General features: G+C 45.5%; 1 pseudogene; it reads left to right on the forward strand.

Moving 5' to 3' along the window:
- The window catches only part of LOC135386245 (nuclear factor related to kappa-B-binding protein-like), a 32,498-nt pseudogene that overhangs the window by 4,233 nt on the left and 13,429 nt on the right, over positions 1–14,836 (forward strand).

Raw genomic sequence — 14,836 nt, forward strand, 5'->3', positions numbered from 1 at the left:
ACCGCTGCTGGCAAAATTGTGTCGCTCAGATGTGACGTGTTTGTGTGGCGTTTTGGCTAATTAAAACTGGAACGCAATTACAGATGGAATGCTGGTGCCGGACATTGCCAAGACGGCAGCCCTCGTTCGAAAGGCCAGCTACCGAGATTACAAGGTTCACCAGCGGAAGTACCATTGCAATTTATTACAGGAGGTTCTCATCTCAAGGAAGGCAAGTGGAGACTGAAAAAAAATAAAACCTTAGAAACTTCGTATTATGAATAGGGCCTGACTTTTTAGGGTTAAACCCGTATCCACCCGATATTTACCCCCCGAACGAAATCTGTAAAATTCGGGTTTAACCCGAATCTACCCAAAAACATCCGGGTCGTGTGGCACACTCATAAGCGTGCATTAAAATAAAGTTTGATAACATTGCTAACCATTAGCTCCATGTTAAGACAAATTTTTATATAAAAAAAAAATCACCCGAATACACCCGAATTCCAGACGACAGAATATGTAAACAAAATACAGAAACCGACACTGAAGATCTTCAGTGTCGGTTTCTGTATTTTGTTTATGTGATCTACAGGACTTGACTCCCCTCTTCGTATACGCTTCCACGACAGAATATGCCGTAACGGGATTTAACCCGAATACACCCGAATTTTCAAATGAAAAATGTCACCCCATATTTACCCCCCGAATTTGGCCAAAAATAAAACCCGAAAAAGTCAGGCCCTAATTATGAATAGAGCCAGAAGATTTCGGGAAATATTTTTTTTCTAAAATCGGGGGGTAAAAATCTGGTAAATAAACGTGTGCACTAAATTCGTGCAAATTCGGGTGAAAAAACTTCCAGTATGCTAAATTTGGGGTGAAATCGGGCTCAGTTACTCAAACTGTCTGTTGGGGTTTGGTACAAACGGTGATGTAACTGAATTTTTTCTGCCAAACAAGTAAATTAGTACGTTCCTGCAGACATCCCAGTGAGGGCAGTTTGCCAGGTAAAAATCGGGTTTCACCCTAAAGAGTAGGGCTGTGCGAATAGTGATTTTTGGGTTCGAATCGAATACGAAACGAATAATAAAATCTTCGAATAGTAGCGAATCGAATAATGTCGAATACCACACAAAAATGTGTGCTTATTGCTGAATAGTAAGCAAAAGCTTGCATTGAAACCTGGTGCTCAGTTGTAGTTTGTGGAGACTGACTGCGAACTATATACACATATTTCATTGATGAATACGTTTGTGCTAGAATTGTCCTGAAAATTGTAATTCCAGACATAAAGTAGCTGGCTGTGTGATTAAATCCCTCTTTCTATGGCGTCATAGCTGGTCCAGCCGTAGCTCAAAATAATTAAACTAACTTAAGGATCCCTGCCAACATTTGCTAAAATATTTCTCAAAAGTGGCAGTTTTCAGGGATCCCTCAAATCGCACTTTTAAACCATGCCTGCAACCCCGCGGCACTGGCAGAAGTGTAAACTAGGCTTCGCCTGATGCTCGGAGACATGAGGCGAAGCCAACTTGCAGGATATCGTCAAGTCCGCACGCGCAAACCTGTAAAGTAAGCTTCACCTAACACTCAGAAGCATGAGGTGAAGCCACCTTGCAGGATATATTTGAGGTGCAGGATTGTAAAGTAGGCTTCGCCAAATGCTCAGAGGCATCAGTTGAAACCAGCTTGCGGAATTTCGAATATATTAGGGTATTCGATGAAATGTTATTCGGTTCGAATACGAATAGTGCGGTACCGTTATTCGGTACGAATATAGAATATTTCGAATATTCACACACCCCTACTAGAGAGGCAACATTCAATTTGGGGTGCAAATTCGGGGAAGAATCGGGTAAAACCCTAAAACTTCAGGCTTGAATTATGAATAACAAAGAAAATACGGCCAAGCTACATAAAGCAGCTCTGACCTTACAGAGGCTTTTGGAGGCAGCCCTGGAGTGGGGTCCCTGGCAAGGGGCAGGAGGCAGTCGTCACATGTCCACGTTGCAGGTCTCCAGGGGCTGCCAGGGGAAGACGCTCCGAGTGCCCGTGGCACAGAGGGCCAGGTGGCGCTACTTCACGGAACTGCAGGACCTACGGGACCGCCTCGGCGACCCCACCACGTCGGATGAGGACGACAACTATCCCGGTGAGACTACCGAGACTACCTGTCTCCCTGTGGGGGCGATGGTTGTGTGGGGTGAATTTGTACCATTTCCGTGGACTTGCTTGTATCGCCGCTCTCCCGACACTCTCGGTATCTCTCTCGTAGAAGGTGGCCAGCCGAGGCTGCTGAAGAAGTACCGCAAGCAGCTGCAGAACTTCGAGGCCTCTCTCAGCCCAGACATGTGTCGTGTGACGTCTACACTCTCTTCACCACAGGGTCGCTGTGACACAAGTAAGTTTGTGTTTTTTTGTGTGTTTTTTCTTTTTTTTCCAAGTGTTTCACAAGTTAGTTTGATTCCACAATTTGAGTTGCCATTTAGTGATGTCTTGATAGCATGTTGTTGTTGTTTTTTTTTGTTGTTGTTTTTTTTTTCAGACACAACATATGTCTTTCATCATTAGTGAATAGCAAATATTCTGTTAGATTCACTGTGTCTTCTCCTGCCCTATGTTTATGTTGTTATGTTGTTTTTGTTTATGTATTAGTCGTTATCAATGATTTATTTCATTATTGGAGACAATATCTAAGCACTTTGTTATGACTACAGTTTGGACCCAAGTTGGGCAACTTCCAGTGATATTCACTGTGTGTTATAGTCTTCTGACTAGCCTATGCACCAGTTATCTTTCCTGAACATCCACTGCTGATACTGAAAGTATATCTTTGGCACCTCCATTGAGCTAACGAGCATTGTGCGAACCCACAAAATCTCACAGTTTCGTCACAACCTAAACACAAACTCCGATTATTCTTGAGGCTACGTGAAGCACAGTCTCCTCTGCAAAGTTTCCATAGCATTCTCTCAACTAGTAAGGCAATGGGGGAAGAGGAAAGGGCAAATGAAACATGTGGATATGCCACCACCTTCTGGCGTCATTCGACAAAGAATGACCACCATGGATGTGTGCAAGATAACAAGTGGTTAGCGCACAGAGTTCTGCATGAAATACCAATTTAAAAGTGGCACCTCCAGACTTCAATTCTGGATCCACTCCTGCAATGAAGCAGCTACATTGGCATAAATTTTCATTGATATAGCTTATCATATGTGTGCTGTACAGTCGCCGACCGATTTTTCGGACCCCGATTTTTCGGACATGCTCGATTATTCGGACTCGTTCGTGGAACGGCCGCGGGTCCCATAGAGTTGATGTATAAGAGCGTCAAAAATTTCGGACGCCGTGCAGCTCCGTCACTCGATATTTCGGACTCTTGTTTGCCCAACCAGCGAATTTCTCTCTTGGGGTGACGGAAAATATTGGTATCGTCCGAAATTCGTATCGAAAGAAATCAACCAACTAAAATATTGAGGCAAAAGAATAGGCAGTGATGATCGTTCATTTTCCATTCCTCTGTGTAGAAGAGGTCTGTCGTGGCGCCTTTCGTCTTCGATTTGGCCAACGGCCCAGCACGTGCTCACCGCCCGCGAGTCGCGCGACAGCGCTGTAAAGCGAGCTTCACCCAAAGCACGCATGCGTTAGGCGAAGCCGACTTGCGGACTTGATGACGGTGGTGCCTCTGACAGTGTACATTGACGAAATGTCGCTTCGGGAAATAGAAGCTGATGTTATCAGGCAGAGCTGGAAGCGCGTTAGGAAAGCACAAATTTTTCCACCCTACTAGGGCTCCGTGAAGTTTATTTTGAAGCGAAATTCGTTTTTTCGGATCGCTCGATTATTCGGACTTTTGCGCGATCGCCGCCGAGTCCGAAAAATCGGACGGCGACTGTATTAGTACCTTCTTCATGGAGATTTAGAAAGCTTGTGGAGAATCGTACTGAACTGTGTAACCGACATCTCCATTGAAACTTTTCTGCCTTTCCAGATTGCGGCCGTTTCCTGAGCAAGTGTCTTACGCTTTCGGAGATAACTGAAGAACGGTTTCGGGACATGCTAGCGCTGCATCGACAGAAGCGGCTTGTTGGCATGGTGAGCCTTCCTCTGTTGTTATACCCAACTGCATGAAAATCGTGGAACAGTTGACTAAATCCACTTGTTAAAGTAGCGCCTGCCTCCCTGAATCCAGCCAGACAGATTTGTAACGTGATTAGAGCCTGAAGTTTTAGGGTTTTACCCAATTCTTCCCCGAATTTGCACCCCGAATTGAAGGTTGCCTCTTTAGGGTGAAACCCCGATTTTTACCCGGCAAATTGCCCTCACTGGGATGTTTGTAGGAATGCACTAACTTACTTGTTTGGCAGAAAAATGCAGTTACATCACCATTTGTACCAAACCAGTACAGTTAATTTGAGTAACTGAGCCTAATTTCGCCCCGAATTTAGCGTACTGGAAGTTTTTTCACCCGAATTTGCATGAATTTAGTGCACACGTTTATTTATCCGATTTTTACCCCCGAATGTAGGAAAAAATATTTCCCGAAAACTTCAGGCTCTAGTAATAAACATGTGCTCTAAATTCATGCAAGTTCGGGTGAAAAAAACTTCCAGTATGCTAAATTCGGGGTGAAACCAGGCTCAGTTACTCAAATTAACTGTACTGGTTTGGTACAAATGGTGATGTAACTGCGTTTGCTGCCGAACAAGATTGTGTGCATTCCTACAGACGTCTCAGTGAGGGCACTTTACCGGGTAAAAATCGTGTTTCACCCTGAAGAGGCAACCTTCAATTCAGGGTGCAAATTCGGGGAAGAATCGGGTTAAACCCTAAAACTTCAGCCTGTATATACAGTGAAACCCGCGTATAACGATATTGACGGTAATCGCGAGTTCCATCGTTATACGGGGTACATCGTTAAACGAGGGCTGACCTAAAATAGCGCGTCCCCGAAAAGTTGCGCGCCACCCCGCGTGTAGCAAAAGAAAAAGAAACAGATTCTAAAAAACGCGATGTTGTGTGACATTGCACTGACTTGGGAAAATAGCCGAGAACATAGCAGGATAACTTCTGGCAACACTACACGTCACCATTCCTCAAGTCGGCTTCACCTAACGCCTGCGTGCTTTAGGAGAAGCCAGCTTTAGAACACTGTCGCGCGACTCCCGGGTGGAAAGCACGTGCTAGGCCTTTTGAATCATCTCGCGAGTTTGATTAGCATTGGCCAAATACGGAGACACAAAAGCGTTGCCACCTACCTCTTTCACTGACAGTACTGGAAAATGAACAGTCGCTGTCTAATTTATTGCCTCAGTTTTTATTTTGGTTTAATTTTTTTTACGTGAATTTCGGATGATACGAATTTTTTCCGCTACCCCGTGAGATTCGTATCATCGAGATTCTACTGTATCTTATCGCGGCGAAAATCGCCGCGAGGTTACGCGCACAGGACAGCGTCCAACAGCGTTATACGAGTACTCGGAACCGCGTTCTCCATCGCTATCGGGTCGTTTTACCCATAAAAACAATGTATATTTTGACAGTAAAATCATGAACCATCGTTTTACGGGAGATATCGTTATACGCGATATCGCTATCCGCTGGTTTTACTGTAACTATGGAAGAAACAGCGGCTGGGTGTCACACGTGCAACACAGTGCCTCTTTGGGTCGTTAGCAGATTGATGCTTCTCTGCCTGCTCTGTTGTTACATGAAAGGTACCCATAACTCATACTATATTAACTTGTAGGAAGAGGACGAATTGGACACTACAAACATTACCCTCGAGGATGTCATCGCCAGGACAAATTTGTCACGCAAGCCCACTTCTTTGCGTCTAGGTGAGTCACCATGCTCTCATCAGCTAGAAAAAGTATTACTGGCGGCAGTATTTACATCGCATCAAAAGCAGTGTCAGCTAGTTGATGCATCTTCATTTAGCAAAGGAGCAACAAACATACAAAACAAGAGTGACCCCGCTTTTTGCTCCTTTGCTAAATGAGGATTTGCATTGCACTTGCCTTTCCACATCGCACAGTGTGATTATACTACAGTCAAACACATTTATAACAAACTTCAGGAGACCGCGGAAAATCTTCGTTGTAAAGGTAACTTCGTTAAAACGGATGTTTGAAAGAAAAGCGGCCTGAAAATACTAGCAATCTTGTTTGTTGGTAGAATTTCGTTGGTCTGATCAATGCACCTCAGACATTCAACCTACAACAGACATGGAACCTTATCTCTGTTTTGACCTTTTTACCTTCCCTCGCAACAATAAACCGCGAAATTGTGTGATGAAAACAGCGACCAGAACACGTGGAGGGGACAGTTTTTGACAACATTGCACGTCACCATTCCGCAGGTCGGCTTTACCTAATGCCTGTGTGCTTTAGGAGAAGCCTGCTTTACGAGTGCGCGACTCGTTCTTGGCTAATGCTGCCCGAAATTTGTGAGATGATTCAAAAGGCCGAGAAGCTCGGCTTACGACACACGGGTGGAAACCCGTGTGTCGTAAGGCGACCTTCTCCTAAAGCGCACAGGCATTAGGTGAGGCCGACTTGCGGAATGGTAACACCTAATATTGCCAGCAGTTGTCCTGAAATTGTCCCCCTACGCTCTTTTCCTAAGCCGATGCAGCATTACACAGCTTTGCGGTTTATTCTTGTGAGGACAAGGAGATAAAAAGATCCAAACAGAGGTAAGGTGATGAGGTTCAGGGTCATGTAATCCCTTTGATCGTATCTCCTCCGCCACCAAAAGGAGACTCATTGCTATTATTTCATAACATAATGTAATGATGTTTGTGGTGAGGATGGTGAGAATCTCCCTCCCTCCTCAAAAGGAGGAGAAGCATGACTGGCACGCTCTCGCATCAACGGGAGGAACGACCTCTGTCGTCTCCTCAGCTCGTTCGTATCCGTAAACACAAGATAACGCATTCGCATCATCTGAATTGTAGTACTAATGCATGGGAAAAGTAGGAATTCCGTCCGAAACTGGAAAATAATTCGTATCGCCCTGAAATTCATTATCGTATCATCGAGATTCTGCTGTAGTGCGTTTATGCTTTGAACGCTCATTGAATTTTGAACGCAGACGGCAGCCGAAGCAAGAAGGCAAAATGGCAACCTCAACAGCAACTGCCACAGTTGCCGGCATCCAGTACAACACTGGTTCCAACAACCAGTTCTACCTCAGTGCCTGCAGGAACGGAGAGTGCTGCAGTTTTGCCCGCTATGACTCCACCTGCAGCCACGGTGAAGCCCGAGACTCCTCCTCACATGATGATGACGCCAAACATCGTAGATTCCGACGAAGAAGAAATGGATGTTGGCAGTGAGCATGCCCCGCAGTCCCCTAGGACACCGTAAGTGCATGTTGCACGAACCATGTTATGATCTGTGTAAGACGTGCCTGTGTAGCGGGATACACACACATCCAGGACTTCTATATGTTCATTTCAATTACAGTCGCCGTCCGATTTTTCGGACTCGGCGGGGATCGCGCAAGAGTCCGAATAATCGAGCAGTCCGAAAAAAACGAGTTTCGCTTCAAAATAAACTTTACTAAGCCCTAGTAGGCTGGAAAAATTTGTCGATGCTTTCCTAACGCGCTTCCAGCTCTGCCTGATAACATCAGCTTCTATTTTTCGAAGCGACATTTCGTCACTGCAAGTACACTGACAGAGGCACCGCCGTCGTCAAGTCCGCAAGTCGGCTTCACCTAACGCATGCTTGCTTTAGACCTCTTCTACTCAGAGGAACGGAAAATCAACAATCATCACTGCCCATTTTTTTGCCTCAATATTTTAGTTGGTTGATTTCTTTCGATACGAATTTCGGACGATACCAATGTTTTCCTTCACCCCATGAGAGAAATTCGCGGATTGGGCAAACAGAGTCCGAAATATCGAGTGACGGAGCTGCACGGCGTCCGAAATTTTGGACGTTCCTATACATCACCTCTATGAACGAGTCCGAATAATCGAGCATGTCCGAAATATCGGGGTCCGAAAAATCGGTCGGCGACTGTACCTGCAACGTTTTGGTAGCGGATGTGCCTAATTTTTGGGCAAAACTTGACGTTTGCTTACTGCTGTACAATGTTATAGTTCTGGTTTGCTCGCAGGTTCAGTCTCACAATAGCGTGTTTTTTTTTTTTTTTGCTTTTTTTTGTTTTTTCATCTAGTGTGTGCAGTGACGAGGTTCTTGCGTCTGTCCCTCTGTCAGCGCCGCCCGCAGGAACCCACAGCCCGATCAGCAGCAGCGGTGGACCTGTCTGCTTTTTCTCGTTGCTCCGCAACCTCTTCAACGAAACAGCTGAGCAGAAGATGTCCGCTGCCAAACTGGAGGAGCGTGTACGAGCCTGGAGCTGTTCCGCAGGCGCTGCTGTCCACCCATGGACAAGCCAGAGAGACAGCTGGGGGGACCTGGTCTCGTCTGCTCTCAAGTTCCTCGCAGGGGACTCAATTGGTGAGAGCCTCACCCGTGTTTGAGCATGATACAAATAGAATCTCGATTACATTATCACCATTCAGTTGAACTTAGTGATAAAACACGTCCATTAAGACGTGATGATGCAAGCCAGACACAGATGCACACAGCTGGCATTCATTAGCAAGTACAGTGAAACCCGCGTATAACGATATTGACGGTAATCGCGAATTCCATCATTATACGGGATACATCGTTAAACGAGAGATGACGTAACTAGCGCGTCCCCGAAAAGTCGCGCGTCACCCCGCGTGTAGCAAAAGAAAAAGAAACAGATGCTAAAAAAAACGCTAAGTTGTGTGACATCGCACTGGCTTGGGAAAGCAGCGATCAGAACTCGTGGAGGGAACCAGGGAACATAGCGCAGGACAACTTCTGGCAACACTACACGTCCCCATTCCGCAAGTCGGCTTCACCTAACGCCTGTGTGCTTTAGGTGAAGCTCGCTTTAGAACACTGTCGCGCAACTCGCGGGTGTTCGGAAAGCACGTGCTAGGCCTTTTGAATCATCTCGCGAATTTGAGCAGCATTGGCCAAATACGGAGACAAAAAAAGCGTTACCACCTACCTCTTTCACTGGCAGTATTGGAAAATGAACAGTCGGTGTCTATTTTCTTGCCTCACTTTTTAGTTTGGTTTAATTCTTTTGATGTGAATTCCGGATGATGCGAATTTTTTCCGCTACCCCGTGATATTTGTATCATCGAGACTCTACTGTATCTTATCGCGGCGATTTTCGCTGCAAGGTTACGCGCATGGAACAGCGCCCAACATCGTTATACGAGTACTCGGAACCGCGGTCTCCATCACTATACGCGGGTCGTTTCTCCATAGAAACAATGTACATTTTGACGGTAAAGTCATGAACAATCGTTTTACGAGGGATATCATTATACGCGATATCGCTATCCGCGGGTTTTACAGTAGTTTTCTTCTTTGTTTTGGGGGGGGATGCTGAATACTGAATTGAATATTGAATATTCCTTCAAATTTTACAACATGTGCCTTTTGTCAAAATGGCAGAGTGGGCCTGTTGGTACATGACTGAACACACAGACACACATGAAGAACACACAGACGACACTTGCTCCATGTCGGAGCAAGTGTCGTCTGTGTGTTCTTGTCCGTGTTTCGTGCTCCGATTTTAATTCAGTCATGTGCCTTTTGCACTAAAAGTTTGCAATTTGTAGTCCATGGCTTTAGTGCTCTGTGGGAAGCCCCTACTCTTTAAATTTACAGGGCAGTGTTTCCTGCTCTTCACTGAGCCTACAAATTTGATGTCAGGTATGATGCGATGTAGCTTCGTTCTTCGTCGACCAACAACGACCTACCACCTTCAGACCCATGACCCGATTGAACGATTCAACCGTACACTAGCTGATGTGCTATCCACCTATGTTACACAACACAGCAGACCTCCTGGCATGTTACCTTACCGTGATACCTTATGCAACCTAACCCCAAACACCGCAGTTCAATCTACGACTCAGTTTAGCCCCTTCCAGCTTGTTTACGGCCGGGATCCGTTACAGACAGCGTAGACACGGCCTTTCCTCAAGTCATATACATGAATGCCAACACAACACAGCCACAACCAAAGCTGACTTTTTTTCTTTTTCTCTTTCTTTCTCTTTTCTTTGCGTTTTTGTGGAAGAGGATTTCACTGCTCCTTTAAAGGAGTACAGAGGGCCATCCAAAAAAATTTCTGATTGAGACATCTGATGAAAGTGTGCGTGTCATTATACCGAATAGCGCGAAAGGTTTTGATGTGTGCAATTTGTTTCCCAGAAAAAAACTCACATAAACATAGCTCTGCGCGTTCACCCTTAACTCGCCACTCCAGCTATAACGAGGATGAGGAGGTACGATGGCACGTCACCGATGACAGCATAAGGAGACTCGTTCTGGTTTGCCGGGTAGTGGGGGTCAGCACCTTGTCCCTTTGCCGCCGTAAACCTGTTTTGCCAGTTTTCCCGGAGAATTGGGGATAGAAGGAGCGGCCGGAGCATTACCGAGCGAGGAGAAAGGCTTTATCAGAACCCCGAACAGCCGAGTAGCAGACGACAGCGGAGTAGCAGACGACATTCCTCTAGGCCAATCAGCGAGCGTTCTCCTTATAGCGTCAGCGCAAGGTTCCAGGCAGATCACAGGCTGGTACTGCTCATCGCCACCGTTGCGCACGGTCGCTTTTTGCGGCATATTTTAAATTCAATTTCTGCGATAATTATGACTATGTGGTGTAAATTACTTCGCACGGTGCATCTTACTGGCCTACTTAACAGTTTTATGGGAAGAAAATTGGGTGTTAAAAATGACTTCTGTGCTACTTTAAGAGGTCAAGAGCTTGCACTGGAGCCGCACAATTGCCTTTTTTTTCTGCAGGCATACTGCCGGATGACTTTGTCCCTTACCTTGATTACAAAGAAAAACAGCAGCAATGGCAATGGATTGGGGCTGGACGAGACTCTGACGCCCAGACACTTGCGCTGTGCCAGCACTGGCTGCAGCACAGAGAAGATGTTGCCATGGATGCCCTAGAGGCAACTCAAGGCTCACCACCACCTCCAAAATCGTACGACTTTCTTTTTTTTTTTTAATTCACTCTGGTTATTCCGTTGCACGTTGAGACTGTACTAGGCCTATGCTTTTGCTGGATGAAAATAATTCTCTGTCAAAAACTTAATTTCTTCATTGCAGAACGACAGACTGGACCGTACGCCCCACCACTGATGAAGAAAGGCTTAGGTATCGCGATCAGGTGGGGGTTTCCTTGTGTTCTTTTCCAAATCTGTTTTAGTGTGTGTAGTGTAACTGGTATATTGGCTGGACGTCTCACTAGCCAACACGAGTTATGAACCTCAAACTAATGCAGTAGAGACTCGACGACACGAATTTCCTGAAGTCACGTAAAATATTTGTTTGATCAGAAGCGAACTTAGATGAAACCAAAGTGCAGGGAATGCACACTTACTATGTATCTTCTACCTGCTCACGACCCGAGAAGTGAGTACGTTGGAACTTTTTAACGTTGTGTTTCCCGCAACATCGTTCGGCAGACACTACAGTCAAACCCTGTTACAACGAAACGCGATATATCGAAAAACGTGATAGAGCGAAATAATTTGGCGGAGGCAGAGGGCCATCGAGATCAATGTATCTTATCTCCCGGTACAACGAAATACTTTTTAGCCGCGGCCTCGATATAGCGAAAAAACGAGATAAGGTTTATGACCCCCAAAGCCGATTTGAGGGTCACGAAAACGAAGGGTGCAAGCTGCAGGGTACACACACATCCAGGACTTCTATATGCTCATTTCAATTACAGTCGCCGTCCGATTTTTTGGACTCGGCGGGGATCGTGCAAAAGTCCGAATAATCGAGCAGTCTGAAAAAACTAATTTCGCTTCAAAAGAAACTTTACTAAGCACTAGTGGGGTGGAAAAATTTGTCGATCCTTTCCTAACACGCTTCTAGCTCTGCCTGATAACATCAACCTCTATTTCCTCTATTTCCCGAAGCGACATTTCGTCACTGTACAGTGACAGAGCCACTGCCGTCATCAAGTCCGCAAGTTGGCTTCACCGAACCGCATGCGTGCTTTAGGTGAAGCTTGCTTTACAGCGGTGTCGCGCGACTCGCGGTGGGGGGACAGCACATGCTGGGCCTTTTGAATCGAGCCGTTGGCCAAAAATGAAGACGCAAAAGTGTTACGACAGACCTCTTCTACTCAGAGGAAAGGAACATGAACAATCGTTGCCTATCCTTTTTCTTCAATATTTTAGTTGGTTGATTTCTTTTGATGCGGATTTTAGAATGATACCAATATTTTCCATCAGAAACGCGGATGGACCCCAACAAAGCGTTGCAAGTGAAGGGGTTTCAGCATAGCTGTGCCTCTCGCGGCCGGGGTGGCCATCTGCATGCTAGATGGGGAACACGCTTCACCCCAGACCTCTTTGCTGCCTGCGAAGGCGTGGGTGACTGGTGTGCGGTGCAATTTGAAGGTGGACTCATCATCGTGGCCACCTATTTTGCCCCAGCTGCAACGGTTCAAGAGTTATAACTAAGGCCCTCGGTTTTCCACGATTCCGCAAAATTTCGTGGAATTCGGAATTCATCGCAGAATCCTTCGTTTGGCAGAGTATTCCACAGAATCCCTTGCTTTTCGGGGTGTGCGGATATTCGAGTTCTCGAATTCGAATGGAATATCAATCACGAATCGAATCAATCGCATCAAGTATTCGATTCGACGATTCGAATATTCGGGTTTCCGGATATTCGACTACTGTATTCACCGAATATGAACGACACCTTCCGAAAGTGGGCTTCACCTGATGCTACCCTGCATGAGGCGAAGCCTGCTTTACGAAATTCCCATGCTGCAGGACAAGCACAGGCAGATTGTGGTTTAGGTTAAGATAACGTTAGCCCAAGTTTACTGTGCACACTTCGCCTGAGGAAGGGGCGGTGTCCCTCCCGTGTGCAGTTTAGCGGGGGCAGGGGGGGTGGGGGGATTTTGATTTGATGTCTGGGAGGTGTATACTTCAAAAAGTGTATGGTGATTGCGCACGCCAGAACGACAGGAAACTGCTGTTGCTTGCACTTCACCGTTTTTACTGAAGCCCGATGTTGTTGGCAGGCTCATAAACTTGTGCCCTACTTCTGTGCATACGCAACTCAACTGTACTGCGTGCGGTTTATATGTTAACGTTTTAAAACGTCTGTTTTCGTGTCGCTTAACTTTTGATTTAGAAGTTGTATGCACGTCAAAAAGTGTGTTAATTCTGTGAGTAAATACAGTGAAACGAGTGGTTTTACCTGAAAAGAGCCTCATTTCTATGAGTTTGAGGCATTACAAGGAGTGAGACAAGCATTAAGAAGTGGACACTGGACAGGACTTGTCTCTGTCCTGTCCACTCTGTAGTGTTTGTCTTCTTGTGATGCCTCACGCTTCAGGAAATCATGCTTTTTTCACGTATACACCAGCTAGCTTGCCTCATCTCTCTTAGTTCATCTAGTTTTGCCTTTAATGTGAGTCGACCTACGTCTGCCTATATTTGGTACCTGGGAATAGAGATTGGCAAATTCATGGATGTGATGATGAGTGATGGGCTGTGATGCGATGTGGTGCTGCAGTTGATCTTGAACGATGGCCTATGATGTGACATGATTTTGAAGTTGAAGTGACGTCCAGTGATGGGCTTTGAAGGAAGTTGAATGATGGGTTTGAAGTTGATGTCCAGTGATGGGTTATGATGTTGAAGTCGAATGATGGATGTTGTTGTGATTTGATGGGGCTGTGATTAAGGCACACCTATGATGCGGTGTTGAATGGTGTTGAAAGTACCGACTTGTCCTTGGCAACCTATGAGCCCGTAGTATCCTGAAGGTATGTGTGACGAAACGGGAACTACGGCCACTCATTCAGAATTCCTTACTTCTTTAATTCTCTAGTCCCATAATCTTGTGCTCAACGTTAAAATATATCTTTTTAACCTAACAATCTGGATCTCCTGCTTGCAGGAATGTGTGCGTTATCAAAACCCCCACAAAGCCTTCACCTTCCGTGTGCATGGCTATGAGGCCGTCGTGGGTCCAGTCAAGGGAGTTTACGGCAAAGAGAGTGGAGTCAACAAGGCACGCGAACACTCGCTCCTAGTTTCAGACCGTCCTCCGTTTGTCACCATACTCTCTTTAGGTAGGGCACGCATACTTCAAGCTGCGAGAATGTGCGGGTTTTGTAGATAAAAATTACGTGCACTACCAGACTACATACATATGGATATTATAGCTTTGTAACATGGGCAGTCTTCAATGATCATTGAAACCAATGGCCATCAAACACGCGTGTAGTGCCACCAAGTGTGTAATGTGTCAACCTGTCAGGGAACACTGGATCCAATGCCCTTTAGAAGTTGACGCATCACACACTTGGTGGCGCTGCGCGCATGTTCGATGGTAATTGGTTTCAATGATTATTCAGGACTGCCCGTGTGACATGGGTACTACCTAGGCTATCGAGTGCATTGGTTGAATAAAGAGCTTGTTAGTAACACACTTTTTTTAAAGCTTTATTTAGAAGTAGTGTTGTTGATGTTGTAGGAACTGCTTTTGAATGTGCGATTATTCTTGATGCAATGGGAATATGTGGTTCTCTACACCACGTTTATAAATGACAATCTTTTCGTGATTAATTTTTTTTACGAGCATTACAGACTCACATTATTTATTTTCATGATTCAAAAGCAATTTTTCCCACTGTTCTTACATAATGTCCAAGATTTTTAGAATTACTGTTTTTTTTTTTTTTTTTAGAAAACCGTTTATCAAATTATGTTGATGTGCACTGTGCTGGTGTA

Source organism: Ornithodoros turicata, chromosome 2 (genome assembly GCF_037126465.1).
Source record: "Ornithodoros turicata isolate Travis chromosome 2, ASM3712646v1, whole genome shotgun sequence".
NCBI classification, from domain to species: domain Eukaryota; kingdom Metazoa; phylum Arthropoda; class Arachnida; order Ixodida; family Argasidae; genus Ornithodoros; species Ornithodoros turicata.